Source organism: Musa acuminata, chromosome BXJ3-1 (assembly GCF_036884655.1).
Source record: "Musa acuminata AAA Group cultivar baxijiao chromosome BXJ3-1, Cavendish_Baxijiao_AAA, whole genome shotgun sequence".
In the NCBI taxonomy this organism is placed as follows: domain Eukaryota; kingdom Viridiplantae; phylum Streptophyta; class Magnoliopsida; order Zingiberales; family Musaceae; genus Musa; species Musa acuminata.
The window spans coordinates 37,589,390-37,598,248 of NC_088349.1; positions in this window are offsets into that span (position 1 = coordinate 37,589,390).

An 8,859-nucleotide genomic window follows, 5' to 3' on the forward strand; every position below is an offset into this window, starting at 1 on the left:
TTCTCACATTTAGAATTTCTACGATTGTTGAAAGCAAGTACACAACCTATCTATTAAGAAGCTAATGAGGCCACCATTTGAATAATATCCAATTATTCAAACATATAGATAAAAAATGAACCCAAACTGTCACTTTATCAAAGACTTTGACTAACTCACAGAATTAAATAACCACTGAAAATAAATGAAACAATCTTAAAGGATTAGAATTCAAATCAAACAGAGTAGATAATATAATTTGTAAAAACAAAATCAATGCTCTAGCTACCCAATATAGGTTTCCTAGATTGAGTGACTCAACACACAAACATTTAGATACATTCAAAAGAAACAAAGTTCCTAAGAAGAAAAGAACATGATGATTCTTAAGCAGGCATATGCAACAGAACTTGGATCTCCTACAGTCCAGCCCATAAATCTAATATATTACCATGTATCCTAGCAAAATGGGGCTCGATTTACCTTCTAGACTTTAATTCTTTTGTTATATTCTTAACTTTTGGACATTTAAGATACCCCCGGCCATAGAAATTATGTTGGCAAACGTATGATGCCCACAAAGGCTTCATAATACAAGAAATTCTCTCCCATAAAAATTGACCACAAATCACTCGAACCCCAGATCTTCAGCTAACCAAGTTCGTCGAGCCTAAATACCAGTGATCTATGCAAATGCACATAATATTGCAAGTTATTTTCCATAGAAAACTAGCAAATTAGGTATATCAAGAAAACCACATCAAATTTGCACCCTAAACACTAAAAATCTTCACCAATCCGAGATCATGCGACCAAACCATAATCATTAAACCAGCAAAACTGACCTTATTGGGCATAAGAATGGCAAAGTCCAGTTCTAGTTGATCCTTGTCGACAAAAGACGGGATCCTAACGTAGTACTCGAACTTTTTGTCCTTTTTGTCGCTATCGTGCTTCCTATCGCCGAGGCACCACTAGTTTCCCATGCCTCCGAGGGTTTCCTGGCCCATGGATCCTAGGGTTTCGAGGAGTACCACCATGAGAGCTCGAGATCGAGAGTAAGGCTTGGGGATTTGGCTTTGGAAAAGAGGCGGAAAAAGAGAAGCCGATCTCAGTTTTCATTTGCCTTCAAAGTGACACAAAATTACAAATACACCCCTCTAAATATAGTTATTATCCTTCTAATTTTAAGGTACCCTCCAATCACCATCTATTTAATTCTTAAGATTCTAACTTACATCAACATTCTATATTATATGACAAGAATGCTTAAAAAATTAAATTTTATTTTAAATATATTTAAGTTACATTTAACTCTTAAAATTATAATTTACATCAATCTTATCTGATTGGAATACTTTAAAAATTAGTTTTATTTTAAATATATTTAAGTAATATTATATATGGGATTAGGCATGACTGCAATAGAAGAATAAACTAAAAAAATTATATAAAATATTCAAAAAACAAACAAGTCAATGTGAATGATATAAAAATAGACCAGACATAAAAAGAATTCATCAATCCTAATAGTTGAGGCATTACGACTTATTAGAAATACCGTGGAAGAGATAACACATGATTCCAATTATTAGGGATGCCTTATGAAAAATTTGTATTAAAATAATAAAACACATATGTTATATTAAAATTTAATTATTTTCATTCAAATATAATATAGCCAATTATTTAGAGCAAGACTTAAATTCTTAACTTTAATAATCAGGATGTTTTTTTTTCTCTATTTAATGATTCACCACATTACTCCATTACGGTAAATAAAACTCATTTGACACTTACTATGTGGAATAATATGATTGCAATCAAAGCTAGATTTTAGAAGGGATTCCATCCAAAATATATAAAATTAATAAATAAATACACAGTTAATCTTACAAGAAACAAGCAAGCAAGTATTCAGAGCATAAATACAATTAGTGTTTCTCATCATGATGAGATGGGCAAAATAGCATTAAATTTTCATACTCCTTTCTGCTTCTGTTAATCACATCACATCTTTAAGAAACAGAATCGGTCAATCTAATCTCTTTATAACATTAGCTTAGCAATCTTTTGACGAAATTAAGATACTTGTTTTTCAGCCATTAAAAATGGACACAGAAGCAGAAATTAATAAATAAATAGTTAATCTTACAAGAAACAAGCAAGCAAGTATTCAGAGCATAAATACAATTAGTGTTTCTCATCATGATGAGATGGGCAAAATAGCATTAAATTTTCATACTCCTTTCTGCTTCTGTTAATCACATCACATCTTTAAGAAACAGAATCAGTCAATCTAATCTCTTTATAACATTAGCTTAGCAATCTTTTGACGAAATTAAGATACTTGTTTTTCAGCCATTAACAATGGACACAGAAGCAGAAAAAAGAATTCTGTAACAATGGACAATGTCAAAATGGCCTATCGAATTACGTAAAACAAATAAAAGAAATAGTTTGTATCGATACTTACCAGCAAAGCAGCAGCAGCATCAATGGAGTGATTCAAACATAAAGACCATTCTTGGCTTGTTTGAAATATACAGCTCTAGGATCACCATCCATGCAATTTCATAAATTTTGGTCCTTTGTTGCATAACATTAATCAAGTTTTAGTCACTTCGCCATGAATGGTTGTTTAAGAGATATCAGGTGATTTTGTTTATGGGGGTCAAAACACAAATAGAGGATGCAGTATTTAGAAAAGAAAAAAAAGGAAGTCTCAAATAAAAGTAAACCTTGCATTTCTTCGGCAATTATCTTTGTGAAAATTAAGTGTTGGTTGCTGAGACAATGGATCTTTTGTTCTACATACTAAGAAAGAAATGGTTCCAGACATGTTCACGTACCTCATCAAGTCTTGGGTGAGGATGCTTAGGAAGCACATCTAACACCTCTTTGTCCACAATGCACTTGCCATGAATTTCTTTATAAAGGTCTATGCATAATCTCACCAAATCTTTCTTTCTGAACGCAAGCTTGATAAGGCAACATCACTCCTCGAAGCCACTTCTAGAAAACCAGAGCTTTGTTCACAATGTACATGCCAAGAAAATTAATGCATTATTGTGGTGCTTATCAGCTTGTGAAATATCTCTCGATAGTACCTATACACTGAGGCTAGCAATTCATACCAATATCTGATTTTTCTATTACAACTAGCATCATGAACCGGTTGACTTCTATTTCCTTGTGATGACCTCAAAGAATTCACAGCAACCTTAAGGAACATTTTTTGATGAAGTAATGTACTTCCTAATCTGACAAGTAAGAACAATTATGTCATCATAATTCATTGAGGTTTCAAGTATTTTTTCCCCTATAGTTCTAATGGTGAAGCAAACTTCCGTACATAGAAAACCTGGCTGTCAACAAATCATGCATACATCAGAATCATCTGAGAGAAAATGCAGCATAAAAACCTCCAGTTGTCTTCTTCTGTTTTTATCATCCTTCCTGAACAAGATAACATTGAGATACTATTCCTTTTACCTGTGTTGGATGCTGTCCTTGATCATCCCAGCTTTTATAAAAAAGAATATTGGCTGTTGAAGCTGCCATCTAGCAACTCCACTTTTGAAATGTTTTAAAACAATTATATCTGTGTAACCTTCAACTGTAGTTATATCTGCAAATCATGCTTTCCACTCGTTAAGTCTTCCTTATACAATTCTGGACACCACAAAATTATCCATAATTAAGATCATACCTTCAGGAGTTTCTCTTCGTGGCTGAAGAAAATTCACGTGCTTCTTCTGTAATCAAAAACTTCTCCTCCGAACCTTTTTATAGCTGGCTCAAAGGAAAGTCTGGTTGATGTTGATGACTCAAACAAAGCTACCATAAGATACCCCTCCAGCATTTTGCTTCTCAATGAATTCTTCTCAATCTTTTCCATCTCAATTGCTATTTCAAATATTCCATTCAAAATATCTGGAACAAACTGTTGAGATTCACTAACATCATCAAGCTAGAACTTGTTGCCACATGAAGCTGAAAACTTCTAAGAATCAAATAAATAGCACTGGCTGCCACTCATGGGTAAATCTAAAAATGGCCTCCTTCAGGGTGTCTTGTCAAAGATGATGGTTTGCATAGTAGATTGGTGGAGACAGGATGTGCTCTGAGAAAGAGCAAGTTCTCAACACTGCTAGTTGAATGAGAAAAGATAGATGCTTGATGGCATCTCGTTGAGCGATCGCTTGAAGTCAGCAAATCCTTCTGCATTACAAGACCTGATGGAGTGAACAAAGCCATTGCAGATTAAGAGGCAACTAAAACAACGCAAAATCATTTCTTCAGACAAATTTGAGGAGTATAAGAAAAATTAAGTGACAAAAAGAATGTATTATACAAAAACTATATCATAATAGAAATCAGAAGTTAATTAAAGGGGAAGAACAGAACAAACATAGATTAACTACAAGCACAGAACTAATGTGAGAACTAATTAACATGAAACCAACATCCTAAACAGTGTTAATTTTCCATTCATTTTGATAGTTAGAGGAGAAAGAAAAAGAATTGGTGGTAACATGAACAACAATATATATAAATGAGATACGAGAAATTCATCATTTTAGTTATGCAAATCATTTGTTTGTACAAGGAACTTTTTCTACTGTAAGTATTAAAAGGATTTGTGGTGAGTCATGCTTGGGCCACGACAGCACGGCCAGGGGAGTGTTGCATGTTAGGGACAGTTGAAGTTGAGGCCATCATCTTTCCCTTTTTTTTCCACTCTTTCTTATAACTCCAATAATCTCAATTAATCACAAGTAAAACAGTAATAGTAGATTGGCCAAGTTTGATTCATGAGAGTCAATCTGAACTGAAATATTACCTTTTTTCAAGTTTTTGTTAATGAAATTAGATTTGGAAGGTCAATGGTTTAATTGATAACTTTTTGCTTATTTTTTATATTATGTCATATTCCAGTGTGATCCTCTGATCGCTCTCAAACACTCATTGAACAAAAAATCCCAAAATATAATTCCCTTTTTGTAGATGTAAGTTTTTGATTTCTTAATTTTATTTAAAAAGTTTAAATTATGTTTCTATTTATTTGGGAAATTGCATGCAGATTTTTGCAATGTTGATGGTTTTTTTGCATGAGCCCTTCTAAATTTGAAATACAAATACTTAACACATATATGTTATTGTAGTTAATCTCATTAACTAAATTTAATTACTACTACCAATTCTAGATGCCAAAAATTAGCAACCATGAAAAGCCTAAATTGAAAATGATACTAGTCAAACTACAGGAAATGCAAACATGATGTTACGACAAAAGTTATAGTTCAAAGTAAAAGCCAGCATAAACATTCAAAATAGTGATCTTTGGTAATTGAATATGAAAAAGACATACCAGCATTTAGACACGGTATTCAGAACCGAAAAGAAATAAACCATATGATCAGAGTGAAATAGGATAAATAAGCTCTTTAATGTCTCTATAAACTTGATATTTTGAACTAATGTTTAAGAAATAGTTTAGTGCATCTCAATTGCAACACATAAGCTTCATTGTTACTCAAGATATGCAAACAAATCTCTTCATATTATAAATAGAAGATCCAAGACCTCAAAAGGTTGGCCTCAGTTACCTCTACCATGTAAAGATCTTTGGAGACCATGTTGAGCCAATTTTCTCTGCTCCAGACATCACTCTTCATTAGCAACCAACGCTCAGCAAAATTATACTTGTTCTGATAAGGGAGAGATTGAAAACCTATCATTGGCAAACACCAACGACAGTAGAACAGTTTGTTTATTTATATCCCCGGGACATTTTTCAAGTTTATCACATAAACCCAGTTACACTCCTCTGGAATTCTTATAGTATAGAACGGAAATGAGATAGTACACTTAATTATAACTTGGTTTCATAGAATGCATAGCCTCAGTTTTGCCTTAGCTTAAAGAAACTCATCAATTTATCTGTCATAAGCAATATGAATGAAGAAATTATAGTGCGAGTCTGCTTTATGCATCTTATTAGTGCACTTATAAGGATATTATGTATGAATGAGTTCTTCATCCACCCTTCTGGTCTTAAAGTTCCTAAATATTATGTCGATCTATATTTAAATGAATTTTGCAACTGTTGAATACCACCAAAATTAGAAACTGAGAGTCTTGATGATGAGATGCATCAGTCAATGGTCAGTCCAAACCACTGGAAAAATGATCCTTAACAAAGAGCATTTTTAGATTTCACTGATTCATATTGCTACAGATAATTCAAATAAGCTTTCCATTTTCCCATGGTCTCATTTTTCACATCAATATTATAGGACTTCACCACCATTAATCCTTTTCATTAAACTATAAGTCAATGTTCAGCACTCGAATGATAATACTTAATTAATTGGCAAGTTCAGCCAGAGAAATAAAGCATATGTTTGGTTCCCTTATCCATTAGCATGGGCAATATTATATCGAGAAATAATTTGGCAATGTTCATTGAGTTAATGTTGTTAAGGCTGACTACGAGACATGATGTCCAATAGAAAAAATGGGGACACGGTGGATGTATTAGTATAATGTAACAATCATGAATTAGGTGCCAAAATTGAATAATCATGAATAAAAGCCTAAACTGAAAATGATACTTGTTAAACTACAGTAAATGCCAAGATAATGTAAGACAATGTAGGTTATAGTTCAGAGTAAAGGCAAGCATAAACATTTAAAAACAGCTAACTTGGTAGATGAATATGCCTGCCAAAGACATACCTGCACTCGAGGCAAAAGTGATTGTGATAGGACTGCAGACAGCATACTTAAAACCCCAAAAATAAACAATTAAAATATATGATCAAAGCAAAGTAGGATAATTCATCTCTTATAAATGTACTTATAAGGAGATGAACAATTGAGAGTTCCTCTATGACCCATTGAAACACAAGATGGCACTGATTGAGAAAGGATAAAATATGAAAGCAGTTCTTAACTCGCTAGTGTTAGATCATTGGCTAAAAGCCTAAAATTGGATACTGCTGTTGTCAAGTAACTCTTGTCGGAAAGACAAAATGCATAAGAAAATCTTATTATTTCTTGAGCTAATCTAAATGTAAAGAAGTACTGAGAGGTAAACAAGTATGAAACAATGGTGTATGCAAGTCATCTATTTGGCACTCTGGTTGCTGAATAGATGTTACCAGTAAAATTTTGCACGATTTTTGTTTAAAAAGAAGCTGATTTTATTGCTCGTGGAATCAGAGGACAGATTTTGACTGTGTATCCAACTTCGCAATAAAAAGAAAAAAAATACCCATTTTCCTTGTAGCTGAAGAAGTTATCGCAGATGTTGCTGGTCTACTCTTGTTGCATCAGGTGCAGCAACTCAGCGAAGGAGGCCTCATCGTTCCCGTAGAAGGTATCGGGCATACTCAGGAGCTCGTGAATCCTCATGGCAGTGGGGTCGGAGGCATCGTCGACGATCGCCGCCGCGAGAGGAGGAGGAGGAGGAAGAGGATCTTGAAGCCCTAGGATGTGATGGGAGCTCGAGCACTCCGGTTCCTCCGGTAACTTAGTTCCGCTATTTCTCAGGGCCAGGATCTCTGGTTCCAGCAGGGACCTCACGATGGTCCAAAGCGCCCCCTGGTCGTCCCACGCCTGGTCGACGGCAACCTCCTCCGGGGGCTTGATTTTCGGCGTTTTATTGATGCCGGGACCGGCGCCGTCGCCGTACTTAGGGAGGCGGCGGATAATGCGGACCACCTCTTTCCGGTCCTGAGGCCAGGTGAGGAGGTCGGGGACGGCGCCGGGAGGTGCATCATGTGGAGCGAAGGAGATGGCGGCGACGTCGGTGGCGGTGAGGGTGGAGAGCTCATAGGCCTTCTTGAGGAAGCAGGCCCTCCTCTTCTTGAACGCGGTGCGCCGTGCCCTAGGGTCGGCGATGAACTTCACCGGCCGCTTCATCTTCGCCCGAAGAGAGACAGAGAGAGAGGAGGGCACGGCGGAGGATTGACCAAGGACGGCGAAGCCAAACACGAAGAGAGGGAGAGAGATCGAAGGAGGAAGAGAAGAGAGAGCGAGAGCGGGAGTGGGATGGGGGTGGAGACTGAGGATATATGTATATATAGGCCGCGTTAAGTTCAACTGGAATCGGATCTTCTAGTGAAGCGGGTCCGAAGCATGTGCGATGCGACATCCACTCGAAACGGATCCGAAACATGTGCGATTCACGTGCTGAGTAGTCGTACGGGAGAGAAAAAAGGTTGCGGTGTGCTTATTCATTACAAACACAATAAAATGCTGTCTTCAGTATTTAGCCAAAAAATGATCTCTATAATGATTTAATAATTAGCATAAAATGTTTTCAGAATTCTCACCAATAATATATATATATATATATGTATATATTTTTTAAAGCAAAGGAGAAGAAGATAATCTCTCTCTCTCTCAACATCACGGGCAACTAATTTTGATATCAATTATCCTGTGAAAGAGCTGAGCAAGCCATGAAGTTGTTCTTCCTCCTCACAATAGACAGGCTTTTATTATTTGATATATTATTATATCATTTTTATCAACGTTGGCCGCGCCGAGGTAGAGGTTGATATAAACAAAGTTTATATCACAAACAAAGTTTCACAGTCACCACTTTCTGCAAAATAAATAAATAAATACATGATTGATATAAACAAAAAAGAACTCAATACTACTGTTGAGGTTGGTCTTTGATTATAAAACACTGGAAGGACAGTTAAATAGCAGATTTGGTGTACTCAAGTTTGAGCGATTAGTTTCTCTTCCAGATTGTGTTGCGATGGCATTAAACAATTATTTAATAGCTTCAACAGAAACAGTATTCGGAACACTGCATAGTCGATCACCTGAAAATAGTCTTTGCTTGAAGTGTGAGCA